Source organism: Pinus tabuliformis, chromosome 9 (genome assembly GCF_031772625.1).
Source record: "Pinus tabuliformis cultivar Carrire ecotype Pingquan chromosome 9, CPIR1, whole genome shotgun sequence".
NCBI lineage: Eukaryota > Viridiplantae > Streptophyta > Pinopsida > Pinales > Pinaceae > Pinus > Pinus tabuliformis.
In genome coordinates this window covers 1,493,841,762-1,493,855,970 of record NC_142307.1, presented here as the reverse complement: position 1 = coordinate 1,493,855,970, position 14,209 = coordinate 1,493,841,762, and the positions used below count along the sequence as shown (strand labels likewise).

General features: G+C 39.0%; 1 pseudogene; it reads left to right on the top strand.

Annotated features, from left to right (window-relative positions):
- Positions 1-5,483: 5,483 nt before the first annotated feature.
- On the top strand, positions 5,484-11,023 carry LOC149154267 (2,3-bisphosphoglycerate-dependent phosphoglycerate mutase 1-like; annotated as a pseudogene).
- The last annotated feature ends 3,186 nt before the right edge of the window (positions 11,024-14,209 follow it).

The window sequence follows — 14,209 nt, the reverse complement described above, 5'->3', positions numbered from 1 at the left end:
TGGCTTTTGGTTTTGGGGAATCTCAGTCTAGGATTTAGGATTTATGGCTCACATATCTACGGTGGTTAGCGACTACATCCATGACGCCCCTCTTCACCACACAAGGGTCCATTCATTTGCATATCTCTGCGAACAATTCATGTGTACTTTGATGAAAATTTCCACCTATTACCTGTAGGTTTTAACCCTGTACAGAAATTACCTGCATACGAATTCTTAAACAAAGAAAATAAACAATGTGAGAGCATAACCCATAAAACACATATGCACAGAGACTTTTCCCTGGATCCCAAAACCAGGACTACCAGCTTGATTTTTCATTATTTTCCTTTCAATGTTACAATACATATTTATACATGCCGAAGCATCCAATACCATGGACCGAAAACCATCGCGTCCAATACCATGGACCGAAAACCATCGCGTCCAAAAAACATGTGCGAAAATCATGCACAAAACCATAGGTGGGTCTGCCCAACCTAACATATGGTCCAAAACCAAAATTTTCCGGGGCGCTGCCCCGGACCCCATAAAGTGGGGTTATGGGTGCCCTTCAAACCCCCTATTAACTACGTGGAAAGAATATAACACAACCCAACAATCTCCCACTTGTTGTTTTCTTTCCACAGGGGGCCACAGGAGAGCTTAGTCATTTTTGAGCCCTAAGATTCCCATTGCTTCTCTACACCAAGAGAACTTCTCAGAGCTCACAGATTTTGTCAATGCATCTGCAGTATTCTTCAAAGTGTCCACCTTTCACAGCAACACCTTTCTGTCTTCTATCATATCCCTCACAAAGTGATATTGAACATCAATGTTCTTTGTCTTTGAATGATAAGCAGGGTTCTTTGCCAAGAAAATTGCACTTTGGCTGTCACAGTCTATTCTTATATCTCCCTGTACTAACCCCATACTTGAACACAATCTCTGCAACCAAACTGCTTCCTTGCTTGCATGAGTGGCTGCCATGTATTCTGCCTCTGTAGTTGATAGTGCCACTACAGATTGTTTCTTACTCATCCAACTAACTGCACCTCCAAATAGGTTAAACACATACCCACTTGTAGATCTTCTCTGATCCAGATCTCCAGCCCAGTCTGCATCAACAAAGCCATGAATATCCAACACTCTGTCCAATCCTGGTATTCCTTGGTAGCACAAACCATAATCACTAGTGCCACGCAAATACCTGAAAACCCGCTTCACTGCTGTCCAGTGCTCCTTCCCAGGTTTTGACATAAACCTGCTTAATACTCCCACTGCATGTGCAATGTTTGGTCTAGTACAGACCATTGCATACATCAGGCTACCCACTGCACTTGCATATGGAACATGGGACATGTCCTCTTCCTCTTCTTATGTCTTGGGACACTGTTCAGCAGATAACCTCACACCTTCAGGAATAGGAACCTTCACCGGTTTACTATCCTGCATATTAAACCTCTGGAGTATTGTCTCAACATACTTCCTCTGGTTTAACCAGAGCTTCCTCTTTGACTGATCTCTTTTAATTTCCATGCCCAAAATATAGTTTGCAGCACCAAGATCTTTCATGTCGAATTTGGAGGACAATTGGGTCTTCAAATCTTGGATAATTTCTTTGTCATTTCCAACCAACAACATATCATCCACATACAAGACCAGATAAATAATACGGTCACCAATTAATTTAAAATACACACAATGATCTGCTTTGCTTCTGGTGAAGCCAAGTCCCCGTATAAATGTATCAAATTTCTGATACCACATCCTTGGTGACTGTTTTAACCCATATAGAGACTTCTTTAACTTGCATACCAGTTCTTTCTTACCCTTCACCGCAAAGCCTTCAGGTTGCTTCATGTAGATTTCCTCTTCCAAATCCCCGTGAAGAAATGTTGTCTTCACATCCATATGTTCTACCTCAAAATCAAAAGCAGCAACAATAGATAAAAGTAATCTAATAGAAGTTACCTTGGCAACAGGAGAAAAAATATCACCAAAATCAATTCCCGACACCTGGGAATAACCTTTTGCTACCAACCGAGCTTTGTATTTCTCCACCTTTCCTTCCGCATTTGTCTTCTTCTTGAACACCCATTTGCTGCCAATGGGTTTCCTTCCAGCCGGCAACTCCACCAGATCCCAAGCCTCATTTTTGTGCAAAGATGCCATTTCATCAACCATGGCTTCTTTCCAGACTTTTCCATCCTCTGAATCCACTACTTCCTTCACAGTTCTAGGATCATCATCAGTAACAAACAAAGCAAAAGCAAATGGACTATACCTTTCTGGTTGCCTTGTTTCTCGAACTGATCTTCTCACAGCCGGAGTTTGTGGCTCTTCATCTTCTGATTCCTCCTCTGCTGTAGAGTCTGATTCTTCCTCCTTTGGCTCAAACTCTATCTTCTCAGGTTCCTTTGGTTGGACTTCATGTTGAATAACATCTTTTACCTCTCTAAACACCACATCTCGGCTGTACACAACCTTCCGTGTGACTGGGTTCCAAAGCTTATAACCCTTTAAACCATCCTTATACCCAATAAAGATGCACTTTTCAGATTTACTATCCAACTTGGTTCATTTCTCCTTTGGAACATGTACATATGCATCACATCCAAATACCCTCAGATGTGAAAGAGAGGGTTTCTTACCAGTCCATACTTCTTGTGGACTCTTATCCTCCAACGCTGATGAAGGTGACCTGTTGACCAGGTAACATGCAGTATCCACCGCCTCTGCCCAGAATTCCTGTCCTAACCCAGCACCACTGAGCATGCTTCTTGCCCTTTCCATCAACGTCTTGTTCATTCTTTCTGCGACTCCATTTTGCTGAGGTGTATATGGAGTAGTCTTCTGCCGTGCTATACCACACTTCTTACAGAATTCTTCAAATTTTTTGCTGCAAAATTCTCCACCATTATCTGTCCTCAACACCTTTATCTTCTTCTCTGTCTGATTTTCCACCAGAGCCTTAAATTCTTTAAACCTGTCAAAGACTTCAGATTTCTTCTTAAGGAAATATATCCATGTATTCCTTGAGAAGTCATCTATAAATGATACATAGTACACAGACTTACCCAGTGATGGAATCTTCACAGGTCCAAACACATCACTGTGCACAAGCTCTAATATTTGTTTCGTCCTCTTACCACCAGAGGGGAAACTCACCCGATTTTGCTTCCCATACACACAATTTTCACAGAAATCAAAATCCAAAGAGCTATCATTCATACCTTCTACCATACCTTTACCGTGAAGTATTCGAAGGCCCTTCTCTCCAATATGTCCAAGCCTTTGATGCCACAACATGGTCTTCTCTCCAGAGACCACTAGATTTTCTACTCCATTTTCAGGAACCATAGAACTATTGCACCCATCAACAACAGTGCTACCTTGCAGCTTGTACAGAGTTCCAATCCGAACTCCCCGCATCAATATCAGTGCTCCTCGAACCATCTTGCAAGTATCTTTCTCGAACACCGTCTTTACACCTGCATCATCCAACTTTCTTACAGAAATTAGATTTCTGGCCAATGCAGGAATATGTAGAACACCCGGAAGTGTTCTAACCCTTCCACCTTGCAACTTCAACTTTACTTTTCCCTGACCAATGATTCTAGCCTTCCTATCATCTCCTAAGAAGACATCACCACCATCGTATTTCTCATACTCGCAGAACCACTCTCTATGGGGAGTGAAGTGAAAGGATGCACCTGAGTCAATCAACCATGCCTCATGATCTACATGTGTACTTGAAGAAGCCAAGTACACATCCCCACCTTCATCTGAGGTGGTTTTCGCCTCTGCAGAAGGAGCATCATCAGATCCCTTTCCTTTATCAGGAGCTTTAGATTTACAATCCCTTCTGAAGTGCCCTTCCTTTCCGCATTTCCAGCACACCACCTTTGTAGGTTTTCCTGGAGATTTAGATCTCCCTCTAGATTTAGATCTCCCACTCGATGACTTATTTTTGTTTCTGTTCTGGGACCGTCCTCGTACAGACAAGGCATCACCATTCTGGTTGTCCATATTTTTCCATCTCATCTCCTCCGTCAGTAAGGCTGAGACTATTTCATCAAACTGCAAAGCAGTTGCATTGCTACCTATTGCAATAACCAGACTATCCCACGAATCTGGTAGAGAACACAACAGACTGATGCACTTATCTTCATCTAAAATTTTAATATCAACAGATAATAACTGACTTACCACAGTATTAAACGCATTCAGATGCTCTGTCACCGAGTCTCCATCTTTCATCCTCAGGTTATACAGCTTTTTCCGCAGGAATTGATTATTCACCAGAGACTTAGATTGGTACAAAGTCCCTAACTTGACCCACAAAGCCTTTGCCGTAGCTTCCCCTGATACATTCAGCAATACTGAATCTGAGACACACAATCGTATTGTGCTCTTTGCCTTCCGATCCAACTTCTTCCATTCTTCATCGGTCACTCCCGATGGTTTAGTACCCAGATCTACCGCGATCCACTGGTCTTTATCCACCAACAGATCCTCCATCTTGAGTTTCCACAACTCAAAATTCTGACCATTGAACTTCTCAATCTCTATCTTTCCACTGCTCACCATCTTCTTTCACCACCAGAATCGATCTCGCAGATCTCCCACTAAACAGGGTCTGCCACAGGCCCGAGCGAAACCCCTCAGCAACAAAGGCGTCCCCTTGAAGCCAAAACAGCTCTGATACCAAATGTAGGTTTTAACCCTGTACAAAAATTACCTGCATACGAATTCTTAAACAAAGAAAATAAACAATGCGAGAGCATAACCCATAAAACACATATGCACAGAGATTTTTCCCTGGATCCCAAAACCGGGACTACCAGCTTGATTTTTCATTATTTTCCTTTCAATGTTACAATACATATTTATACACGCCGAAGCATCCAATACCATGCACCGAAAACCATCACGTCCAATACCATGGACCGAAAACCATCGCGTCCAAAAAACATGTGCGAAAATCATGCACAAAACCATAGGTGGGTCTGCCCAACCTAACATATGGTCCAAAACAAAAATTTTCCGGGGCGCTGCCCCGGACTCCATAAAGTGGGGTTACGGGTGCCCTTCAAACCCCCTATTAACTACGTGGAAAGAATATAACACAACCCAACATTACCATGCATAACTTCACTTGCTTCCATGATTTATTCACAGACAGTGTTTCAATCCGTGTCAATGGGTTTTTAAATATTCTCGAGGCTTTCTTTGATGGGCTGAGAGAGTCAGAGCAATTGTGAAGACAATTGGTTTAATTCGTAGGGTTTAGAACACGACTTGACAGAGTCATAGTGGCTGTGAACATATTTGCTCAAAGACCTACAGTTTTCCTCGTGGCTCAAGACACCCACAACGATTGCGATTTTTAAGACCTGGGGTTTAAAATGGTTTTAGAAAATGACATTTCGCTGTATTGTTTTTAGAAGTTTTCTCATGCCACCATCCCATCATAGACGATTTTTGTAGTGATCACGACCATGATTGTTGCAGGAACCGTCAGTGTTCCAGGAAACCCAAGTAAGGAATGTGAAGAACAACCCTGCAAAAAATTTCTGTTATAGAATTATAACGCCTGATATACACTTCTCTGCTATAGATATATAATGGTTGTCACTTGTCTATTTTACAGGTTCAGCTCTCTCGGGGCAGCCTGTAGAAATGATTTTCCACTCACGACCATGAATATCACAGGTTCTTCGTTTACATTCTCTGTTACTTTCTTCTATTTCTTCCATAAGCGAGGGCTCAAACTTCATGTCTAGCCCCATTAGGGTCTGGTTGCTAAATGTTTTGGAAGCCACGGGCACCATGATTGGGTCTCCTAAATGCATTACATTTTCCTAGAACATGACTTCTCAATCCCCTTGTTAGACGACTCACTTTTTTAGTAATTGCATTTTAATGTGAGGCCACTTTGTAAATAAAATTTACAATGCACCCCTTTTCATTAGGGTCTCATTGCTTAGTCATGTATTGTTTTTTTCTCCATGCTTCCAACAATAGTTTATTACAATACATGACCCTTCACGCCATCGATCTCAAGCTGCAAGAATTTGAGAGTTGCAGGCTTGATATCTAACAGATTGTCTTGGACATTGTCGCTTACAATTTTCTTCAGTGCATCTGCTCTTTAAGACCTTAGGCTCTCAAATAACCTCATAATAGGTCAACTACCTCTTACATTAGCACAATGCAACACGGTGAAAACCATAAAATTGAGTCTCAATTTTTTCAAAGGTTAGATTCCTCTGGAGCTCGTCTAAATAGTTTGAAACATTTGTTGTTGTGGTTGAATGAGTTGGAGGGAAAGATCCCTCATGAGATCAGTGGGTGTATCCAGCTCAAGAATATGATCCTCAAAAACAATTTTCTAACAGGGGACATAGCAGGAAAATTCCATATTATAGCAATTTAAAACGGATTTCTTTGACGAGCAACAAGATCACTCGAAGGATTCCCAGGGAATTTGACATGCTATGTAGTCTGGATATTCTTCATTCTTTGGTTCGAATTGACATGCATTTTTATCTTTATTTGATGCTATCATCATATTTCTAATTTTTTTTGGATGGTCCCCTAACAGCCCTACCTCCAGTTAATGGAAACCTTTCATTTTCTGATTTTGGCATTTTGAAGGCAGTTTTTACAACAACATCCTTTGAACCCAAACACTTTACATTTGGCTTTCCATGGAGCACGTGTTTTCCATGAAACAAAAACATAGTGTTTCCATCTTATTTAGTTATTTCAACTAATAATATATGTTATGTGCATGTTCTCTCAAAAATTAAATAACAGTTTACACTTGATAAAAAAGTGCCTTTAATGATGCAAACATGAAACTATGTTTGAATGAGGTAGTCTATATGGTGGATCTATCATTAATCCCAACTCCTCTCTTGGGTTTTTTGGGTTTGCAGTTGAAGCAACCTTGATTTTGATTCATCATGGTGAGTCACTGTGGAATGAGAAAGATTGTTTACAGGCTGTGTTGATGTACCATTGACACAAAGAGGGGTAGAAGAAGGTATTGAAGCTGAAAAGAGGATTAGCAATATTCCTATTAATGTCATCTTTACTTCTGCATTGATTCGAACTCAGATGATTGCTATGCTTGCAATGATTCAGCACCACAGGAAAAAGGTTAGCACCCAAAATCTCCAAATGATGACGGCTTAAATAATTTTGGTTGGGAACTTCTCTGTTTTATTTAGTCGCCCTGGTATGAAGTGAAAGGGTAGGTGTTTAATAGTGTTATTACTTTTGGTTTATATTTTCACATTTTGAAAATTTTTAATTTTTCAATGATGCTAAAAAATGTATATCATTATGGGAAAAATGTTCAGAAATAAGGGATACTCTGTTGAAAATTTAAAATAGACTAATGCATGTAATAATCGTTGACATACTTTTCGTTTCACTTTCACTTTCTTTTTCTTCTTAGTTAACTCCATTGCTGATATGTTGAATGGCATCCAAACTGTTTAGAGCTTCATTACATGGCTATGGCCCCAAGTCCCTCACTGTTGTGCAAGGGAAACATCACTTATAACTGCATTCATTGAATTGGATAAAGATTGGTTTCACTATTGGTTTCTCTTAACACTGGTAAATGGTGGGGTTTCATCATAGCTATTTAGATAAAGATAAGATAATTTTATTGGTGTCCCACAAATGACCTCAATAAATAGGTCAATGCAACTCAAAAGTACAACCATTGTAAATTCACAGCAGGAGTGTGAAAATAAATCTTATCACTAATCTATTGAAATCAAGAAATAATCTAAATAACTAGAGAATAAAAATAAAAGGCTGTGCAGATACAATACTATGGTACAGAAATATTGTCAAAGCCATCTGTTGGAAAGTAATTTGTTGACCAATGAAAGAAAAGGAGGGAGATTTTTTTAAAAATTTAAACAGACAAATGCATATCGATCTTGAAGCATTCTTCTTCCTCTTCCCTTGTTTTTTAGTACTTCTCATCCAAATTTGTTATTTCTTCTCAATCAACTCAATTCTATGGGATTTGATGACAAAAAGCTTCCAAGATAACACAATTAATAACATCCAAAGTGGTTATCACTTCGTTATCAGGAAATTTTCCATGTTCTTTAGAAGTTGCAAGGGAAACAATACTTACATCTTCATTTTCTATGTTGGATAAGATCAATTTCAGTCTCGACTAGTTTAAAATAGTTGGGTTGAATGACATCTTTCATACAACACATGGTCTATTTTCATACATGTCATTCTATTCAATGAAGTGGAAATGTCAAAACGTTTTTAGATTTATAGCATATTAAAGGTATGTTTCTTGACCTAGCAGCTGAGAAGCTAGAGCTGACTACATTTCTAAATAAGTTGTCTTCAAATTGAATTACGCAAAAAGTGTGTTGCTTTAGGCATTTATTTCATCAATAGAAATGAAGTTGTATTTTGACTTCTGATATCGTTAACCTTGCCCTTAGTGCCAATCATCACAATAAAGATGGGTTCAACAATGCAAAGTGAGTCCCTTATTTGTTGTTTGATTTGATTTTCTTTTTTCTTAAAACAATGGCTCTAGGAAAAGTAGGCCCTTATACTTTTATATCATTTGTCTATTGCAGATTGGTAGTCAGTAGTTGAAAGTAGGTTTTAACTTGGTTCTTATCTCTTCTATTACTAAATGCATTTTTTATTCTGAGAAATAATATTTATATGTTCGTTGAATATCAAATTTAAGTAACATAATAAATTGATTAAAATTTTCATTCACATGTGAGAGAACTCGATTATTGTTGAACCCCATAATACATAGAATTGTGTTGAACTGATATTTAGAAGTGGGCATATGATGATGTGAATCTGTCCCGGAGCCTGGAGGGAAATTGTGAATGTCCTGATCAGTGTTTCAGGAATTGTGCCCCCCACCCCTTATGGATCAAAACCCAGAAAAGCAACATGTACAAATGTGTGGGAAAAACACAAACTGGAATTTTCGAGGACCTGCAAAACCGTGATGGTTCTATTCGCGATTATAGCATGGTTCCATTGTGGTTTCAGAGTTGTTCTCGAACCCACTACATGGTTCTGCATGTGACCATTTTTTTTTCCCTTTTGGTTTAACTTGGGCCTAGGGTGAGTTATGGGAAAGGGAGGATGAGGTTAAAAGACCTCTTGCCCTATCTTTTCCTCATTCTTGCATCTTTGACCTAATCTTGGACAAGAGAGGAGAAGAGACCTTTGAGAAGTGAGGAGATAAAAATCTTTTGAGATCATATTTGTGAGCATGGTTCCCGAGAAGTTCTGGAACCCGCCCGCATGGTTTTGCGGGTTACTTTCTTTTTCCTTTGTTTACTTGTTTTTTAAGTGGGGCATGAGGTGAGTGAGGGGAAAGGTAAGATGTGGTTAAAAGGCCTCTTCCTCCTATCTTTTCCTCATTTGCATCTTTCGCTTGAGCTTGGAGAAGAGAGGACATAACAAGCTTTTGAGATCATATTTGTGAGAGGTTTTAGGATAGAGCAAAGGAGAGATTAGAGGAGTGAAGAAGGACGAGCATGGAGGAGTTTATGTTGATAGTCTAGAATGTTAGACTTAAGTGTTTTTAATTTGAACTTTTGAGTCTTCCTAGTTCATTGTGCAAATGGTGGTGGCAAGGTGGGCTGTTTTGTAAGCATTATTATTTGGCCATGACTCATGTTGATAGTTTCTCATTTGCTAGTTAAGTTATTTCAATGTTTTGTCTTTTAAATGTCTATTTTCTGTTATACCCTTACAATTTTGATGCTTTCCAAGTTTCTACCTTCTATTATCTGTCATACACTTCAAAATTTGATGTATGTTTGTAATTGCTAGAATTTAAATGGTTGATGCTTAAATAATTAATAATTGATATACTAAGGATGCCATATCCATATTTATATATGTGTGTGTTCTTATGAGATGATTTTCTTCAAAAAGAACGTCCCTGTTTCATGAAACATTCATCCTCATCATGACATGGTTACAACTTTGGGGATTTCTAGTTGCCCACAATTTTAATATACTCTGACTGTATTACTGGAAGGAATCTATATCTAGTTTTCATAGTTTAGAAAGAAAAAGTCATGCATGACGTGCAACAAGACTGAAGCTTAAACATTTCAATGCAATTGGTTCAGTTACCAGCGATAATACATAATGAGGGTTAGCACACGAAGGCATGGAGTACAATATACAATGAAGATACTAAGAAACAGTCTATTCCAGTAATAACAACTTGGAAAATCAACAAGCACATTTAAAATGCTTTTGGACTTTGGCCTTGGGATTTCTTTTGCTAGTTTTTCTTTTATGATAGATTGTTGATTAGGTCTATTTCTCAATTATTACGACTGTTCCAAGCTTAGATTTTCAATGAAATTTAGGTATGGTGAATTGCAAGGACTTAATAAACAAGAGATAGATTATAGATTTGGGAATGAAAATGTCCATCAATGGCGTCATAATTATGATATCCCTCCCCCAAATGGTGAGATCCTTGAGATGTGTGCAAAATGAATTGTTTCCTACTTCAAAGAACAGGTATAGAAAATTTCTTGCACTTTCATTGTATATTTTTTATTTTTATTAATTGATCTTTTACGGAGTGGTAATGGTAGCTAGATATGACTGTGAGTATCTGTTGAATTTATTTGCTTTATATTTTTGAATTGGTGGTCATAAGGAAGATTCAATTTTAATATTTCTGAAATCATTATTGGCCATTTATCTCCTTCGGACTCACATCATTTCCACACCACAATAAATATAACTGTATGGCTGGATGTAGTTTGCTTAGAGGATTGGGCCCTCCATTATATATAGAATGAAAACAACCATAATTCTTGTTCTGTTTGTTTGAATTATTTTGAGCAAAGGAGACATTGTAACATCTACGTATATGCCTTCACAGATTGTGCCTCAACTTCATTGTGGGAAAAACGTGTTGATTTTTTATCATGGAAATTCTCTATGGTCTATAATCATGTATCTTGACAAGTTATCTTCTTAGAGTTGAAAATAATTAATATTATTTTGTATTAATGGAGAAATGGTTACACAAGTTGTAACGTATCTCCTTAGTTTAGGATTTGTTCCTAGAGTTTAGGAGTTTGGTTGCAACTTCCTGAGTTCTAGTAATGTACTTAATGATGTAATTGCTCATTTGATGAATAGTAGAGTGTACGGATAGAGTTCTCTTTGTTTGAGTGCAGTCTCTAGGTGCAGTACTCACCTGTGAGCTGTAACTCCTTCTTTTTTAATTCATGTCTGATTTCTATCTTGGTATCAGAGCACAGAGTAGGGATAGCCTTAATTTTTTTTTTACGATGCATCATTGATTACAAAATTGTAGTGGCGATGGAGTGTATAGAAGCATTCGTAGAATCAGGTAGACTGCAGTAACACCTAAAGACCGGTCTGAGATGACTGATCATCTCTGAGCGGATGAAAGGGTTGGCGCGGTTTTGTTGCGAATAGTTGCACCATTTTTGAGTGGAAGAAAGGGTTGGCGCTGTTTATTAAGGAATAGTAGCACCATTTGGCACGGTTTTGAGAGCGATAGTCGAACCAGCGCGCCAAGAAGTGCTATTGGTATGGAAAATTAAGTGTTAATCGCGCCAATTTCGTAAGATGTGTCGATTTTGTTTTCGGCGCGGGTATTTCGCTGTCGAGAAGCGCCAGCCTCTTTCTCTTTGGAAAATCTGCAATTTTTTGCAGATTGGCCTTGCCCGGTGGTGGCACTTTGAAATTTCTGATCTACTCGGTGGCAGCAGATCGGATTTGCCCGGTGGTGGCGCATTGGAGTTCCTGATCTACTCAGTGGCAGCAGATCGGATTTGCCCGGTGGTGGCGCATTGGAGTTCCTGATCTACTCGGTGGCAGCAGATCGGATTTGCCCGGTGGTGGCGCATTGGAGTTCCAGATCTGTTTGGTGGCAACAGATCAGACTTGCCCGGTGGTGGCACATTGAAGATAGAAATTTTTTTTCCAGCAAAACAGAGGTTCGGATCTGGTATGTGGTGATTTTTTTTAGTGTGTCCTGAAAGTGTACAGTTGGATAGACTTATTCATCAGAGGATCATAAATTTTATCAATCCAATATGAATAATAGTATAGAATCGTATCTCCATGAGTCTGACAAACTCGATGGATCGAATTTCACCAAATGGAAATTCAAGATGCAGACTTTACTTGAAAGTGCAAATGCGTGGTCGATCGTTATAGGAAATGAGCTGAGATCAGGATCAGCCACACAAGAACAAGATTGGGATAAAAGGGAGACAAAAGCAAAGGTCATATTGAAGATGTCCATCAAGGACAATATTATCCCACATATTAGAGACTGTAAATCGGCCACTAACACTTGGACAACGATCAAAAACCTGTACCAGACACAGAATACAAACCGTGTCTTGTCACTCAAAGGTAAGCTGTTTGCATTGAAGATGGACGAGAATGAGTCCGCTGTTGGATTCATTGCTAGAGTCAAAGACCTGAAGGACAGATTGGGAGATATCGGAGAGAAAGTTTCCGATTCAGATCTGGTCACGATCACGCTGAATGGAATGACTGATAAATACCAGATGTTTATCATAGGGCTGTCAGCAAGGGAGGATGCCCCTTCATTTGAAGAGCTGACAGGGATTCTGATACAGGAAGAAGAGCGACGACAAAATTTGAAATCACAGAGAAATGACCTTGCTTTGATGGAAAAAAGGAGACAGTATAAAGGGAAGTAGCATCAGCAACTACAGCAGGAGCAGCAGAAAGGAGCCAACGCATTTCAGAAGAGACCATTTAAAGGTATTTCTGCTAATAATTTTCCCAGCAAAAAATGTTTTTACTATGGAAAACCTGGACATCAGATTAAACATTGTTATAAGAGGCAGGCAGACGAAGAAAGAAACAAACAAAGAAAACATAAGTGTTACTTTGTTAAGGAAGAAGAGGATCATAGCCATGAACTTCTACTATTTATAGTCGATTGTGCCCTTTCAGCTTCAAAAGGGAGATGAGGACGACATATGGTATGTTGACTCAGGCACATCCTCACATATGACTGTTAAGAAGGATTGATTTGAATTTCTTGAAGAAACTTCGTGTGGGTTGAAAATCTATTTAGGAGATGATAGTGGACATGAGATCAAAGGATATGGTGACATTCCTGTAAAATTACCTAGCAGAGACATTAGACACCTTAAAAATGTACTGTATGTTCCAGGAATTAAGAAAAATTTTGTCTCTGTTTCAATGATTACTGATCAGGACATGCAAGTTCAATTCTTTAATTCTAACTGTGTCATTAAGGATAGCCAGATGGAAACAGTTGCAACAGGAGTGTGCACGTGGGGAGCCTGTACAGACTAGATGTGAAGAGTATGCCACAACAAGAAATGGTTGCAGCTGGATCGACAGCCGAAAATCTTTGGCATCAGAGATTCGGCCATCTTAATCTGCAAGACCTCATCCTACTTCAGAGAAAAGGTGTGGTTGATGGACACCCTATTTGCCATAATTTTAAGCTGGATTGTGATGGATGTGCATTAGGGAAAATGCATAGAGAAGAGTTACCTTTGCATGTTAATAGAAAGGAAAGAGACATTTTAGAACTGGTGCATACAGACATCTGTGGACCTATGCAAACCAGGTCATTAGGAGGAGCATATTACTTTCTCTTATTTATAGATGACTGCACTAGATTTTCATGGATATAATTTCTGAGTAAGAACAACATATTTAGGGACTGAGGATCCCTGTAATTATTGACATTCCATGCTCCTTGACGCGAGGCACAAAAATGTCTATAACAGTTGCCCCCTAAAGTATGAGGCCGTTTATCGGGTGAAATGCTTTAGCTAGAGGATCCGAAGTTCGTTCCAGTGCTGAGGAGAGTGCCCTGTAATACAATACAATACAATACATTATTTTTCATTCATCATTATTCTCATGATCTAGCTGAGGCGGGCATTCCCATGCTCAGCTTTCTATAAATACATTTTGGTACATAAGACAGACGATCGTCTGAAGATAGACTGATAATTTTCTGCTGAAACTATCATCCTTTGAATAGGATGATCATCTGCTGCAATGATGTACATGGCAAATGTTTTTATATTTCCTGAATATATATCACAGCCCGGATGGATGAAACTAGATCCGGGGTCTTCAAACTCGTTCGATCTTCACTCTAAGTACA